Genomic DNA, 17,694 nt, shown 5'->3' on the forward strand with positions numbered 1-17,694 from the left:
TATATATATCGCACACCCCTAGTTCCTAGTTCTCGTAAACCTTCTTCCCTAAAATTGTTCCTGCTAGGGATGAGCAGTTTTGAGAGTAAAATGCAGAGAAAAGCTGACTGAAACTAAAATGAGAAAAGAGGAGTAGGATGAAAAAGCGAGACAAGAAAAAAAATAGGCTGGTAGGAGAGAAGAGGAAGTGAGGTGAGAGGATTTCAGATGTGGATTTCTCATACTCTTTTGAGGCTAATCTCTATTCCTCATCCTGGCAGATATTCTGTATTAAAGCCACAAATATCACTTTGCTGAGCACCACAAACTCATCTCTGCTCTCATATCCACCTTTCAGTGTCTAAACTGTTCGTATAAAATGATGGAAAGCAAGAAAAGCATTTACCAAAACCTTTAAACAAACAACTATAACACCTAGTTGTACACGCTAACCTAACAGTTAGCCCTTCAATATTGTTGCCTAATGGTCACTCATTGTAATCTTGAGTTTGGATGTCAAGGAACAAACCCAAAGTCTAAAATCGTGAAAGAGCAGATGTAGATGTTTACTAGCAAAAAAGTATTAAAGGGATAGTTCACCCAAAAATGAAAATTCTGTTATTAATTACTCACCCTCATGTCGTTCCAAACCTGTAAAACCGCCGTTCTTCTTCAGAAAAGAAAATCAAGATATTTTTGATGAAATCTGAGAGCTTTCTGACTCTGCATAGACACCAACGCAACTACCACATTCAAGGCCCAGAAAGGTAGTAAGGACATCAAAAGTATCTTAATTTATGTTCCCAAGATGAACGAAGGTCTTACAGGTTTGGAACGACATGAGGGTGAGTCATTTTCATTTTTGAGTAAACTATCCCTTTAAGTTACGGCAACTGGCAAGCACAAAGCTTATACCACACCTACTACTATGTGACCACACACCTCACACCTCTAAAAGGTGCTTACAGATTTAGCAGCCATAAAAACCATGACATGTATGACAGATGGAGTTTTTGGGTCAGCAAGGTAAAGCATCCTATTACCTGACTTAGAAAGTGAGATTAAGATTCTACCCACATTCAGCTGCATACAAAAGGTTACATAACAAGGACTCTGCGTTGGATTACTGATGGGAACTGCTGAGTGTATAATGAGGTGGACTGTTTTACAGGCTTAACGGAGAATGGCGAAGCATAGGATTGTAATACACTCTAGATTTTGAATGAGACACTCAAACTTCGTGACAGAAAGAAAAGCCCCTCAAGTTCCTGGGTCTCTCCACATGCTTCATCCCTTGCTGTGAACAAAAGACAAAACGAAACTGACAGAAAGTCAAAGGACAAGACAAACACAAAAAGACAGGATACTAGGCAGAGGCAGAAGCAGAGCAAACAGAGGAGCTGGAAGAGAGGAAATCTGACAGGCTTTGTGGTGAAGGAATCCAGGCAGGAGAGCGAGAGGGAATCCGAATCCCAGTGACTCGCTTTAATATGAAAGTCAGATTAAATCAGGCCTCACTGCAGCTCGATGACTATGAAAAGCCACTCAGCATCGCCTTTTCCTCTGTGTAACTTCACGTTATCTCCCTTTTTATTGTCTCTTCACATCTCAATCTCTTCAGTCGCACTCCATCTATCCAAATACTAGATTACACATCCACAGCTTGTCTAACCTCTGATAAAGAGGTTACAGTAATGGCAATGTATGATACTTCTGTCCACACACCAACTATCCCATTGCTATTGTTTAGAAATCTGCGTACAGGCCAAAAAATGTACAAAATACGTCACAGAATAATGCCATCTACAAGATTTTTCTCATACGCCACATCTCTGAGGTGAGATTTAGGCTCAAATCCCATCCCAAAATCCAGCCCTGGAAGCAAAGGTTCTCCAATACTCTCCATTTCAAGGTCAGTCTCAGCTTAAGACATGAATGTCTACTACCTCCTAAGGCATCATCCTAACTGTTACAGAACCTCACTGACTGATTTGGAACACTCTACATGGCCAACAACATGCACACCATATATAAATATCATTCTTTACAGGGGATTATGTTCAATTGATTCCCACAGAGTTTTATGATTTTGTCAGTATCCCAGTGCTTATACTAGGGCTGGGTTTTGACACAAATTTCACGATTTGATTCTGGTTTACACGCTTGCTACTCAGTAAAATTCCAGATTCGATTTGATTCAATATCAGTTATTTTGGATATATATCAGGTATAGTACATGCCAAATTTTCTCAAGGAAAACACAAAAATCTCTCAGCTAATGCTGTAATATACATGAAAGTCAGCTGGTACTACATTTTACATTTCTATAATATTGAAGGTTAAAATGACCTGATTTGTATACAAATGCTTAAATTACACTCAATCAAGTGTTTATAATAATATAGTTAAAATTACATAACTATATTTCTACTTCAATTTGTTTTTTAAAAAATAAACATTTAAATGGTGGCAGTCATAAAAACTTGATGGATTTATTCAAACATAAATTAAACAATGAAGAACAGTAAAAATTATAATACATCTGTTAGGATAATTAGCTAAATATTTGTCTAGCTGAATAATGGGTTCATGGTCACTGAATATGTTTTTCTGAAGTAAATGTGACGTTACATGACATTGTTTACACACAGATTGAGCGATTACATGAGAAAGGATACAGAATTCAGTAAGCTGTACTCTCTATTAACATACTTTGGATGTTTATTCATGTTTTTTCAGTGCTAAAACTGGTATTAAAGCAGTGGAGACAGATGTGCTTCAGCGATCTGTCACACATTAAACAGCACCAAAACGGTATTTATTGTTTGACTATCGTAATAAAATGGACAGAATTTGAAATCTGAGACTGTTTCATATCAAAAGTAACAAAGCACAAAGCTTATTACGATTCACTGGATGGGAGGCGCACTACAATATTTCGTTCATTAACTGAAAACAGGCTAGACTAATCGGTTCTTGCAATTTATAAATTGATATTGTTTGTAAAAATGAGAATTGATTAAAATCAAACAAAATTTACAGATTTATTTAAACATAAATGAATCATTGAAGAACAGTAAAAATTATAATGAATTTGTTATGGTGCATATATTTGGCAAAATATCATTTGTCTAGCTGACTAACGAGTTCAGGTCACAGAATGTTTTTTTATGAGGCAAATGTGACATTATGACATTGTTTAGAAGTTGTTATATTGATGTTTTTGCATGGTTTAAACACAGATTGAGCAATTACAAGAGACAGGATACAGATTTTGGTAAGATGTACCCTCTTTTAACATACGTTGGATGTTATTCATGTGTATTTCATGCTGAAACTGGTATTAAAGAGGAGGAGACGGAAGCACTTCAGCGATCTGTCACACATTAAACAGCGCCAAAACGGTATTCATTGTTTGACTATTGTAATAAAATGGACAGAATTTTAAATCTAAGACTGTTTCATATCAAAAGTAACAAAGCACAAAGCTTATTACGATTCACTGGATGGGAGGCGTGCTACAATATTTCGTTCATTAACTGAAAACAGGCTAATCGATTCTTGGGATTTAAGAATTAATATCATTTTGTAAAAATGAGAATTGATCGTTGGCGCCAATAGCCTTGTGGGCAGTGCGCCGACATTTGGTGCAGCTGTGCCTTGGGTGTCCCGAGATCGAAATCCCACCACATGGACCCTTCCCGATCAACCCCCCCCACTCACTTCCTGTCTCATCTCTACTGTTCTGTCAAGAAAAATGGAATAAAAAGAGAATTGATTAAAATCGAAAAACATTGATATTTTTTTACCCAGCCCTAACATCAACAATGTTTTAGATCTATAGCGTACGTTATATGTCTATTAAAATGATTATGACATATTGCTAATTCATTAAAAATGTAGCTAACTTCAAAACAATCCAGTCAGAACTACAAACAGTCTTTTACTATAAACAGTGCATGCAGTTATTCACAGCTTTTGCTCTCAGCTATGCTGTTGGCAACAGGCACCGAGTTCAAATGCACTGTGGAGCGCGGCCACAGAGCGCACTGAAGGTGGCTTTTTGTTTCAATGAATGTACAAGCACTTCAAGGCGAGTCCGTGTAAAAGCTTCCCCCAACGTTTGGCTGATGCCACATCCCAACACTCACAGGGCAAGTTCACAACAACAGCTGCAGAAATAAGGCGTTTCTCGCCAATTTAATGTTTCGTTTTTCCTTAGCCTGTAAATTCCTTTTTTTTTTCATCCCAGTGAACTGGGAAAAGCCAGTTTGAACTGTGTGAATGAGTGCGAGTATGCAGACTTTCAACTAACACACTCCTGGGAAGCAAGCCGACACCAAGTGCCAGATCTGAAAGACTTCAAACTGTTTTTAATTGCTCACATAGTAATTAGCTCTGATTCTGCTACTTCAAACTGAGACCACACACACACACACACAGACGATTACATGTAACCAGTAGTGATTTCAATTCTATAATCTTAAAGTGGCAGTTCACCCAAAAATGAAAATTCTGTCATTAATTACTCACCCTCATGTCGTTTCAAACCTATAAGACATTCATTCATCTTCAGAACACAAATGAAGATATTTTTGAGGAGATCCAAGAGCTTTCCGACCCTTTGGAGCGACATGAGGGTGAGTAATTAATGGCAGAATTTAAATTTTTAGGTAAACTATACCTTTAGCGAGGCTCATCTGGGTTGGGTCTCTTCATCAGACATCGAAGGACTGGATCTGGTGTCGGTTTGTAAGCCCTGGAGCTTTAAATCACACATACAAACCCAGCCTACAGCCTGTGACTCAGCGTATACCTGCCACGGACTGCCGGGACAGGATCTGTCAGTCACAACACAGCTTGCTTCCTCTATCGATTTCCTGTCACTTTGTTTTTGGGGTGTCAGACATGAACCCCCTGGCTGTCACAGCTGGCCAGTGTGTGTTTAAAAGGGATAGATGTGCGGTGGAGGGCAGTGGCCGCACGTTTGATCTGCCCTATAGGGTTTACTTGACTGGGTGTGAAGGACAGACGAAAGCTTGTGACGCAGGAAATGAACGCAGAGGGACATGTTGAAGACAGGAAGGTCATTATTGTTTCATGAGGCTGTGTATTTGACCCGCATTTGCTTCGTGTGTGCAGGCAGGGCCTGGTCATAATCCTTTAATTCACTAAGATAAGCGGTGAAGGTCAAAGGTGCATAAAATCCATAGTGTGAGTGAAAGCTAATCAATAAAGCGGAGAAAACGTATGCAAATCTGAATTATAGATTATGGGAGGTCGTGTGTACACGCGACACATGGTGGGAGTTAGCAGAACAAACACATACACATTCTGCATGTTTACAATATAAACTAGTTGGTGGGCTATGACTAGGTGTCTTTCATTAAAAATTGTTTGTGATGACAGCCATGAAGAAAAACTGTTTAGTTATATTGTTATATTTTCATTCAATGCCATTACAAATATTTATTTTTATTTGGAATAACATTTACTGATGGATCTTGCACAAAAAGACCAGAAATATGCATTAGAAAAGTAAACTGATTAGTCGTTGACCAAATTTTTGATATGCTTATGTTGATATCTTAGACAGAGCATAGTAAATATCACATGCAGCAATTGAATTTATATTTTGTTTACAAAATATTTACTAAAGAAAAATAAATAATTTGAATTTGAATATGAAAACAATAATTTGAAATTGATAAAAGTAAACCTCTAAAATAAAAAGATCTATCCTTTGTTGTCTAATCATTTATTAGACAAAGTCATTGTTAACTGTCAATATAAAAGTCCACCTTCTAATGCTCATTGGTCAAATAGAAAAACTTATTAGCTGATGCCATGAATTTAAAAAATTCAAATAATGGCCACCTTAGTGTTATATTGGACTATCACTGAAGTGATTTCATGTTTATCTAGAAATAAATAAAATAACAGAATAATGACTCTGGTGTAGTGCCATGTACCTCAGACCTAGGGTTGCCAGGTTTTCACAATGAAACCAGCCCAACTGCTAATCAGGACTAGCCTAAATCTAGCACAATTGTGCTTCGGTGGGGGTTCCCTGGTAAAAATCGCATTCTGGGTGGTTAAAAACCCGTTTTGGTGGGATTCCCCTGGAAAAATTTGCATTCCAGGGGCTAAATTCGATGTTACTGGAGTCGCGGATATGAAAACCAACCTGCAGCAACAGTGTTAAAGTAGCCCAATTCTGTGGGAAAACAGTGGACTTGGCAACACTTCCCAGACCCCAACCTGTCTCAAAGTGACACATGGATGATAACAGCAAACTTTCAGTAACTGATACATACTCAGTAAATACGGAAAATATAACTTTTAACCTTCAGATAACCTTTACGTCATCCAAAAAAAACAAAAAAACACCTACGTATTGTACATAAAAACAAGAACACTGCTCACAGCAGGTGACAGTAAATCTCCTGAAAATGTATTGCTGAAGGTGGTGAATTTGTTACAAAGTCAGCTGTGACGGCTGACTTTAAGGGAGATGAATTTAGAGACAGCTTTTTAAAGAGGGTTGCACCATGCTGACAGTAGTTACTGTTAGCATGCTAATGCGCACAGCATGCCATAAGTATAAAAACCCTCAAATCATTTGTGTTTCTAAACTTGTCACCCTTTAAAGCACTGCAGCTGAAATCATGTGATATAAAAAACAGGCAAAAAATAACAAAGAAAGATGCCGTTCCAACATGTCTTGTAATACAAAATGTTGTATAGGTAGGGAGGGTCAAATCAAACATTCAGAATTCTATGGGCTGCTATACGTAAGCCGTCCGCCATACTGTAATGGTCAACTTAACGTCATTCACCATAGTAATGCATGACGATTATTACAAATCAAGTAGACCGATAACCGATATTTTGAACCGATATATGTCTGGTGTAAAAATGAAAATGAATGTCAAAATTAAGAATAACAAGGGCTCTGACAAAAACTCTTTAAATGTTCTTAAATTACTGTATTGGCAAATTGGTTTTGAAAATAACCGATACCGATAACCATAAAAATGCTTAATATCGGCACGATAATCAGCCAGGGCCATAATCGGTCGACCCTTATAATTGACAGATAAATTCCATTAACATTAGTTTTCTTAATGTTTATGTCATGTACCACTTTAAAATACTGTTCCGTGTTTAACAGGTGCTGTTTCGTATGGCTTGCGTTCAACCAATTAACATACATTTCTGTCAATGGTAGTTCCTGTTGTGCTGGGTTGGACAATACCATGAAGTAGAAGCTACTTTAGATCCCCCAAAATGCATCCCTAGAACTAAATTCACTCCCAGATCCTGCAGTGTGAACACGCCAAAAAGCATGAACGTTTTTTCTTGAAACTACATAAAAGCCCTTGTCAGACCAACAAAACTACCCTAAATGTCATCCCAACTAGTCAAACGCAGTTGTCTGAACAAAGAACTTCATACTGTTGAAATGTCAAGGCTTTCTTGAGTTCCCAGCATGCATTGCAGCATGAATAAATAATGCAGTTACTGTTGTAGGATTACTGTTTTGCTGTTTTCTGATTTCATTTAATCTTTTTTGTTGTTGTTGTTTAGTCATTATTGTTAGTTATTTGCTGTACTGTGATGTAAAGAGCTCATCTTTTAATATTTGTTGATTGCCACTGTTCTTGAGGTTTGTGTGTCTAGTTTTGGGCCTAGATTATGTTCAAACACTTATATCCATTTCTTGGATATCTTAGTCTTGTAAGATGTTTTACAAATAAAGACAATGCTGGCTACATATTTTTTTACACATTTTTTCATCCAGCAAACAGAAATATATTACCTCAATGACAGTAATTGTTTCAGTTGCTATGACAAGAATTTTTCTATTAGCAAAAAACAACAAATTTACATTGGCTAAACAAAGTATCTTTACTGGGAAGAACAAAAAAACTCTTGTTGAGAGAAATCAAAAGTCTTACTGCATCAAGTTGCCTTATTTTTTTTAACGTTTTCTCAGCCTTCTATATTTTACAGTGTAAAAACTATGAAAAGTTTCCTCTGGTGCGAAAGCCTTGTGTTAAACTGATCAATTCCAAAAACTGTCTACCTCACTAACTGACTAGTTAGCTGTTGAATGCCCTGACCCATTTGTAATAGTAGCCGATTCTGTATACTAACACCAGAAATGATCTCAGGAGGCCAGCGGGTTACCAGGAAATGCCCAAGTGTGCCATCTGGCTGGCATGTGATCAAATAGTGCACAGGTGCTCAGGTTTGTGAACGTGACAGTCAAAGCAATAGAACATGTGTAATCTGAGTGTTTAAGCACATGGCTAAAACAAACAGGATTAGTATTTTTATAAAACAGGGTGGCAACCATCCACACCTTCACCTGACACTGACAGCAATAAAATTAAACACTGACCCATTTATTCAACCATCCAACCAATACACAAATGACCTTGTAAGCAGGATAAAACACCTGATCATGTTTAAGACAACACTTGACTGGCCAGGTAACTAGAATCTCTGGATTTTTGGAAGACTCCAAAAGATGAACGAGAAAAAAGAGATGAGGAGGAAGTGAATTCTGCTCAAGGGCAACAAAACTCGAAACACCAGTTTGTCCTCAGGGCTCCTAAACATGGCAGTACAAACACAGGCATAGACACGCTTTGTTCAGGTCACTGAGAGATGTGCCATTATCACACCACACAAACACACAACAGAGGAAAGGCAGAGGAAAAACAGGTCAGCCCACACAGCAGACAAACAAATCAAGTATCAAAACAAACAGATGAGGCTGCAGGCTGAAAATCTCCCAGGTGGAGCGTTGGGGAGTGGCCTTCTCTTCAACATTACTTTTATACCAATAAACAACTCTTTTTGTACAACTGATGGAAAAGCTTGTAACGGTTTCCCACTAGCTGTCAGGACCTAGAAAGCTGCCTACCTAGACCTAGCATTTTTAGGCATCATAGTCCCAAATTTCATGGTTACAAATGATGCCTAAAAGTGCTACCTAGATGGTCAGCTCACTGGGTATTGAACATTGTTAACACGGAAGTAAAATATTTGGCCAAGATACAACTAATTGAAAATCCGGAATCTAAGGATGCCAAAAAAAAAATTAAAAAAATCAAAATATTGAGAAAATCGCCTTTAAAGCTTTAAAGTTTACCAAATAAAATACTTAGCAATGCATATTATTAATCAAAAATTAGGTTTTGATATATTTATGGTAGGAAATTTACAAAATATCTTCATGGAACATGATCTTTACTTAATATCCAAATGATTTCTGGCATAAAAGATTTTTTTGATTTTTTCGATAATTTTGACCCATACAATGTATTTTTGGCTATTGCTACAAATACACCCGTGCTACTTAAGACCACTTTGTGGTCCAGGGTCACAAATATGTAAACTGAACAATTCCAACATGCCAATGCTACAAGGTTTTGAACCTAAAACTGAGCATGTCAATATGTCTATGATGTTAAAATATGTTGCCGAGGTAGGTACTCGGCATACAAACATGTCAGATCAAATGTTTCAACATGCCTATGATGTTCAAAAATGACATCTAGGTACTGAACTCTCTATATTTTGAAACCAGACACCTTGAAACTAACATGTAAATCATTCCTATTTGTCTATGGTACTCAGTCAAATCAAACCTGTTTAACTGAGCATTCCAATGTGCCTTACGATGCTCCAAAATGCTGCCTAGTCAGCTACGTTTAAACTAGTGCATTTAAAACACAACTTTTGATATGATTACGCCTGTCGTTTACACTACTCTGGTGTTTCAATCCCTTGAAAATGGAGACTTTCGAAAACACTGCAGACCCGTTTTAGTTTGAAATCTCCAGGGTAGCGTTTCAGTGTAAAAGGACCAAAAGGGGGACTCTTGAAAACAATGGCGTGGCTGCCCACACATTTTCCCTGCATATCCTTGACAATCATGTAAACAGTAACATCATGCTCATTATAAATGATCATGACCAGTGTTGGGCACGTTACTTTTTAGTTATAGTTACTAGTTACTTCTTACTTCCTGGTTACATCATTATAAAAGAAACTTATTACCAGGGAAAGTAACTATTGTGTTACTTTTTAAAAAAATGCTCAAATGTCAAACTTGGATGCCCCCAATATTAAATATGGTAAATGAATAAAACATTGTACACAAATATACACTGTTTTAATGTTGCTGTGGGACAACGAGTGAGACACCTTCCAGGGGCTAAATATCATGTTATTGGGCTCGCTTCAACTCGCGAACATGAAAAACATCATAATAACAAGAAAACAATGTGCTTTTATAAAATAAAGAAATAAACAGGGCACGCCCTCTGCCGTGCCTCACAGACATGAGAAATATATGTACAGAAATCTTGAAATGTCCGGCGCCAATAGCTTCACAGTTAGCATGCCGACATATAGCACTGTTGAACAGCAGGCTTCCCGAGTTCGAACCCCAGCTCGTGGACCTTTCCCGATCCCACACCCTTCTCTCTCCCACTTTGCTTCCTATTCAACTACACTGTCCTATCTAAAAGGCATAAAAATGCCAAAAATAAATCTTTATATAAAAAAAGAAATTTTGCAATGTATATTTTTTTAAATGAAGTAAGTCACTCAAAAACAAATATTCTCTGATGTAATCCGTATGATATCAATGCGAGCTCCAGTTTTTACCATCTCAACTCATCTACTCCGCTTTTTAAATGTTAAACATCCACATGAGACACATGGACATGTAGATAAACACCCACATCACCTCGGTAAACAAACACCAACATTCATCAAGTTTATCTCGGCTACTTTTTGTGTCTGGAAGACAACGTGCTGAGAGGAATAAGCCAGAATTTACCTCAGAAAAGAACACAGTGCAAAAATTAGAGTAGTGCCGCATTTTATTGTCAGTAACGGTAGCGGCGGAAACTGTAATTCGTTTGATTACTTGTTACTGAAAAAAGTAATGCCGTTAGTAATGCATTTTATTTATAACACAGTTTATTTACACTTGTAAGTGTAGACGGGGAACATTTTCAGTTTAAAGCATTGTTTTAAACACGAAAACGCACTAGTGTAAACAGGGTCTGAGTGTCAAACATTTCGAACTGAACAATCCAAAATCAAATTAAATCTGCTGAATCAAACCTGTATAACCAAATGCAATGATACACAAGGTGCTGTTTAGGTTACTAAAAACTAAACGTAATTTTGAACATTATGTTGAAACAAATGCTGTCTCAGTAATCAGCTTGAACGTTGAATCAAAAAAATCAAATATCAAACATTTCAAAGTGAAGCATTCAAAAATTGAATCAAACTTGTTTTAATGAACAATTCACCAATGATGTAAAAAAAAAATTCTCACTAAGTAGTTACCCTTGTGACTGGTTTTGAGTGTTGAATCAAACATGTTGAATCAAAAATGTCAAACTAAACATTCCAACATGTCAATGATGCTCAAAAATGCTGTCTTACTAGAACAAGGTTACTTAGTTTTAAACCTGAATCTGAACATGCCAGCTTGAATGTTACAACAAGCCTATGATTCAGCATCTTGTCTATGATCAAAATTATTTCCTAGGTAGATAGTGAGCTCACTAAGGTATGAGAGTTGAATCAAACACAACAAACCAACTGTTCCAACATGTCTATGATGCTCAAACATTTCAACAAGATTCCAAAAATGTTTATTCAGACATGTCAAATGCTCAATAATGGCGTCTAGGTAGTGAGCTCACCAAGTCGAGGGAACAGAGTATAATGGAACAATATGAATTCCCAATTCTAAGTCATGTGTGAGTGAATATATTACCAGAGAAAGTCACAGTTCTAAGGAAGCCATGAGTTACGGGTCAGTCCATTCCTTTTGTGGGCGTCACCAAGCTGTCAGAAGACGAAGTGATCTGTCAAAGAAACCAGAGTGAGACGTTAGCATTGTTACTACCTGCTGCTATAGAAACAGCAGCTCCCCAAACAGTAGAAGCTATCATTACGTACGTGTGTCAGCGAGCATTTTTCAGAATTAGAAACACAAGCAGTGAGAGAAAATGACATGGCACATGTCAAAATAATGAGCTTGATATTATGAATTACAGTGCACGAGGTGCGATACAACATCCATGTGTGAAATAACAGTAGATGTGGCTTGTGTGTGTGGCACTGCCAGCCCGCAGGCATCTACCCACAGTCTCCTCAGACAATAGAGTCAAAGCAAAGCTGATGGGTACGAGCTGACAGCTGCTGCTCTTGCCTTCGTAGCACTAATGCGACTCGCTCTTCACATACACACACACAGGCTTTGGAATGTCTCTTCGTAGTATGGGACATCAAAGGCAGCCTAAGCCTGATTCATAGCTCATGAATTTCGGGTTTATCTATCGCACACAGACGTCGCCTGCATAGACACATGCTGTTTTGGAGGGAAAGATACAAAGCATGTGTCAGCATCCACTGAAGGGACAGGAAGAGACGCGCTCCGCCACACAAACATTCCCTGCGGCGGCAAACACTATGGTCCGACAGACTCCCGCCCATCAATACTGATCAATTCAGCTCTAGTTCCTCTCCCGATTGTTTGTGTGGAGTCTGTGCCAGTGGATATCAGCTGGCAATGGTGTGTGTGCCTGCTCTGGATCGCAGGATTAAGGTGATACACACCTACGTTTAGTTCACACTGGGCGTCTCACACACTCCTGATTCCATCGGAGAGAACTTAAAGCCTTGATTGCCACTACAGCAAATCACATTACAGCCCAGCGCTGCTTCACCATGACAACACATTACAGCATGCTCCACTTCATCCAATTAGGCCTGCCAAGACTCAAAATACAGCACACCAAGGCGGCGGGCAGAGAAAGGGTATTTTGAGGTTACGAACACAGACAGCGTTCAGTGAACAGGCCCCGGAGGAGAAATACGCATGCTTGTTTATGGCATGTAAGGATGTGCAAAACTACATGTTTTCAAAAACAATTAGTTGGTGGCTTCCCCGAACAAACAGTCAACTAACTGGACTTAAAGGGGACATCGGATGCAAAATTCACTTTTACATAGTGTTTACATATAAATGTGTCTAAGCAGTGTGTGGACACAACCATTCTACAACGATAAAAATCCTTTAAGAACCTAAACAGTCTTAATTATCAAGCCGTTTTGATTTGATCAGCATTATGATGTCATACTGCTCAAGCCCCGCCTACGACTGCTCACGGACTGTCCCGTTTTAGCATATTCCCCTCTCTCAGCCAGCTGTACGCTGTCCGCCATTTTCTCCATGCTAGAGCAGCGACAATAATGTCTCGTAAGCAATGCAGGTATTTTGTATTTAGATGTAAAAGTGAATATAAGAGTCTTTGTTTTTTCACAAAATCAGAGCCACTGAGAACGCAGTGGATTGGTTTTGTTTTTTCGACGGTAACATGTCACCGAATACACAAAATAAATGGAAGAGAGGGACGGAGTAAGCAGTAGCTCATTATCATTTAAAAAGCCATGCACCAAAACAAGCCACTGTGAACAGAGCTGTTTTAGACAAGGTAAAAAGGGTGTTTTACATGACCATTGAGGAATTTTAACCAAAGTATGTTGCAGATATTTCATGAAGACCCTAAAGATATACCGACTTGTGGAAAATGCCATCTGATGTCCACTTTAAAGACGTCCTGTGTAATTAGGCTGAGTTCAGCTGTTAGGTTCAGTGGGTGCTTAGCATAAAAATGAAACTTTTATTCAAAACACAAAAAGTGAGCAAAGACACTCCCTTATCAATGTAACGATATTAGTTCAAGCTCACAGCACAAGCTCACCAACAATATATATATATACACATACGGCAAAGACTGACACCAAAGAGAAGAAATTGTTGATTAAAGTCACTGATGTCACATGGACTATTTTAATGATGTCCTTACTACCTTTTTGGCCTTGAACATGTCAGTTGCTTTGCTGTCTATGCAGGGTCAGAAACCTCTCGAATTTCATCAAAAATGTCTTAATTTATGTGATGAACGAAGGTCTTACAGCTTTGGAACGACATGAGGGTGAGTAATTAATGACAAAATTTTCATTTTTGGGTGAACTATCCCTTTAAGTACTGACTTGGTACTGAAGCACTGGTACTTTTGACAACACTACATGAATTCTTTCACATAAGACTCATTCTGGTGTTGGAGTGTGACAGAACACAACGCAGTGGCACTAAAATATAAAATGAAAAAGAAAATGAGAAAAAAAATGTGTAGATGTAAACCGTCTAAATCTACACAAAAATATCTATACATCTATAAATGGACAATATACATCTCAGATTGGCAGATATTTGGCATCATGTGGCACTGGCCACTGAAAAATGCATATCAGTCGACCACTAATTGGAAAAAATCAATGTATGAGGAACAGAACAAGCTTTGTTTGTCTTAGGATCAGCAGCAGTGGGACTGGAAAACCCTATAAATAAATATGCAAAACAGCAAAATTAAAATTCCTCATAACAGATTAAGAATCCTGTTTTACAGATATCATTAGTGGGACAGCAGCTTGGAAGACACTGCAGGAGCTGACGCTGCAAGAAACTTCAAAGTTTAAAAAGGGAGCTGTGTTGTGACGTGCAGTCACATTTCGAATGGAGAGCCGCACATTAGAAGGATTATTCAATCTGAGCCGCATGAATATTGTAAAAAGTTGCTATTAGTGTGACTATTTCAGTCTCTCCGACTTCCGAAGGTTTCTGTAAATGAGGCTCTAAGTACACATACAGCAGATCCTCTCAAAGAGTCCTCCGCTGAAACAGCCTGCAAGCACAATCTGCATGATGTAATGTCTCCTCGGCTCAACTGTTCTCCTCTCAGTTTGTTGTAGTGTCAGATTCCTTCTGGGTTGCTGCCCCAAATACATTAAAATCTCTCTGGGAAGCTCTTGAGGACAGTTTCCCACTTTTACTTCAAATTCAGCATCTTGTACTTGTCCTGACAGCTGAGAATTACAACGGTTGGAAGGGTGACAGTGGAAACACAACATCCTGACATTGAGACGCAACTGTGACAGAACAGAGGGCTCGCTGACAACCTTCACTGGCACAGAGAACGAGGCCGAGGGATGCGCGATACGGATAGAGAGATATTTCCGTCAATTTGGACAAATAGCAGTGAGATTACAGTAGAGCCAAGGAGATCCGCTGCTAAATGAAAATTTGAAGCGCTCTGTGGGGAGACTGCAGATGGCTGAGGGGATTTCACTTCCTTCATGCAACCTTTAAAACACTGACAGAAATGGCAGCGCTTGTGTGTAAACATACAGGTTGACATTCAAAGGAAGCACCACAAGGGAAGTTGGTAGGAGCCATGCCTTTTGCTCTCCCTGCATTATAATGACATTTTTATTTTTACAGAAATTCTTTTTTTTTTTCCAAATTCCGTTTTTTCAGTTTTAATTATTCTAGACAGTTTTAATATTAAATTAAAACAATATTCATAAAAAGCATGTAATTACTTGCAATCATTTAAATAGTTTCATTTAATGCTAATAATCAAAAGCATCTCTAATTAATTGATTTTATAAAAATGTACTATTTTATTTATTCATAAATACTGTGCTGTGTATTTACATTTTTCTAATAAATAAATTCTGGTAAATATTCCTTAAAAAATATAAAATAATAATACATTTATTATTACCTCTAAGATGTGATACACAGTTGACAAAAAGTACTGTTCAATAAAATTTTACATTTGCTTATTGTTAGTTGCTAAACCAGAATGTTTGACCAAAATATTAATATATTTTCAGTTACTGAAATTCAGTGCATCACCGGACAAAACGTACAAAAAAAAGTGACTGTTGACAGAGAAGAGGAGCACAGTAAAGCATCATGGGCTCAGAGTTTGACCTCTGCTTTCATATGGAAGGGTTTCGGCCTCTGGCCTCTTCGGTAACTGCAACAACATACACATAAAAACAGCCTTTGCATGCCGCCAAGTCAAGATCTCATTTCACTTACAACTTGAGAATAAGCACAAACAAAAACTTCACTTCAAACTAACAGAGAGAACAAAGAGCTATTCATGGTTTCCTGAGAATCAATCTCTCAGCATTATCTCATCTCTTACACCCCAAGCCAGCCTCCGCTCTTCTCTAAGTCCAAGCCTAAGTTCGCAGATCCATGATAAAGCCCACACCGCTGCTGGAATCATACCGCATGTACACACAGAAACACACATTATTGTGTCTTCATCACGGCAGTCTTGTGAGGCCACATCTGATGTTGGCATGCACATTCATTCTCGCCGTCTCATATCGTTGTCAAAGCAGTATATATCTCATGTTGGGCTAAACAGGTTTTTGATTTACGTGTTGATGGTACTTCCCTAAAAACACAGTCAAAAAGCTCTTGAGAGCCTTGAGATTACATAAAGCCAAACTGTTCGAGCACAGACTAGCCATTACACACACATCGACTGCTTTAAAAAGATCTCTCAATGACAATCAGTAGGAGAGCTGCCAAAGAGGCAATTTCCATCTATTACGCCTGATGACTAATTACTCTCCTTCAGTTCCAAGAAATTCTCGAAATTATGCAACAGGAGGAGATGTCAAACCAGTCTAAGTGAAGAGATACTAATAATAATCCCTGGCAGTTTCCCTTTTTTCTTCCAGACTTCTGCTTAACATGGGTCACAGTCTAAGCTGAGGCTTAGGTAGCCATTAAAACGGCTTCTTCATGAGAATATAAAGAATAAAACTTTTAAGCTTGGTAGGTTAAGAACTATTTATTCCTGCAAAACTGAATTTTCAGCACAGCTCTGTTTCTTCAGAGCTCATATCACCAGTGCTGCATATCAATAATATTAATCAATGTGGAAATTTGAATTTCCTGGATGCTTTTATGAACAGAACGTTTGAAAGCACAGCATTTATTTGATATAAGGCCCTATGATTTTTTTTTTTTTCCAAATTTTGTTTTTTCCTTTTCAATTTTTCTCGATTCTGTTTTTTTTCTCCCGTTTTATTTTTTTTAGACTGCTATAATGGTTAAATTAAATTCTATTATTCAAAAAGCACATCTAAACGATTGAGATCATGAAACTTACACAATTTAACAGCAATTTATTAAAATTTAAACAAAGATTACACTTATAAACACTGTGTTGTGTATTTACTTTTTTTTTTTTAATTAAAGGGCCCTATAATTACCCCATTACTCAATTAATCATCAGAATAATCGACCGATTACTCAATTACCAAAGTAATAATTAGTTACAGCCCTAGTGTTGTAGTGAGTAGTGAAACCACATGTCTCTGCCATTCATTCAAACAGACACATGCAAAATATGAAGGATTCATATATAAATATTATTTTTGCTGTTTAACGTTCACAGACACTAGTCTATATCACGTTTCGATTGAAGTGAGTACTGACCTACTTTTGATTTATTCATCCCAAATTTGCCAAATTCTGTGACATTATGCATTATACTGTAAATTCAGTTTTTACGACTGGATTCTGCGATTCCGTCTGTACTTTCTGCATCACGGAAATTATAGAGCCCTAAAATTACCCAATTACTCAATTAATCTTTAGAAAAATTGACTGATTACTCACTGATTATAGGGCCCTATAATTACCCAATGAATCGATTAATCGTCAGAATAATCAACCAATTGCTCGATTACCAAAATAATCATTAGTGACAGCCCTAGTGTTATAATGAGTAG

At 37.8% G+C, this 17,694-nt stretch overlaps 1 protein-coding gene across 3 annotated transcripts in view; it reads right to left on the reverse strand.

Moving 5' to 3' along the window:
• sipa1l3 (signal-induced proliferation-associated 1 like 3) overlaps nt 1-17,694 on the reverse strand; it is a 104,479-nt gene that overhangs the window by 43,269 nt on the left and 43,516 nt on the right. For all 3 annotated transcript variants that reach the window (XM_051134772.1, XM_051134773.1, XM_051134771.1), the window contains one exon: nt 11,798-11,888. The gene's annotated coding sequence lies outside the window, so the exon portion shown is untranslated. The remainder of the gene's footprint in view (nt 1-11,797; nt 11,889-17,694) is intronic.

Source organism: Labeo rohita, chromosome 18 (assembly GCF_022985175.1).
Source record: "Labeo rohita strain BAU-BD-2019 chromosome 18, IGBB_LRoh.1.0, whole genome shotgun sequence".
Taxonomy (NCBI): Eukaryota; Metazoa; Chordata; class Actinopteri; order Cypriniformes; family Cyprinidae; genus Labeo; species Labeo rohita.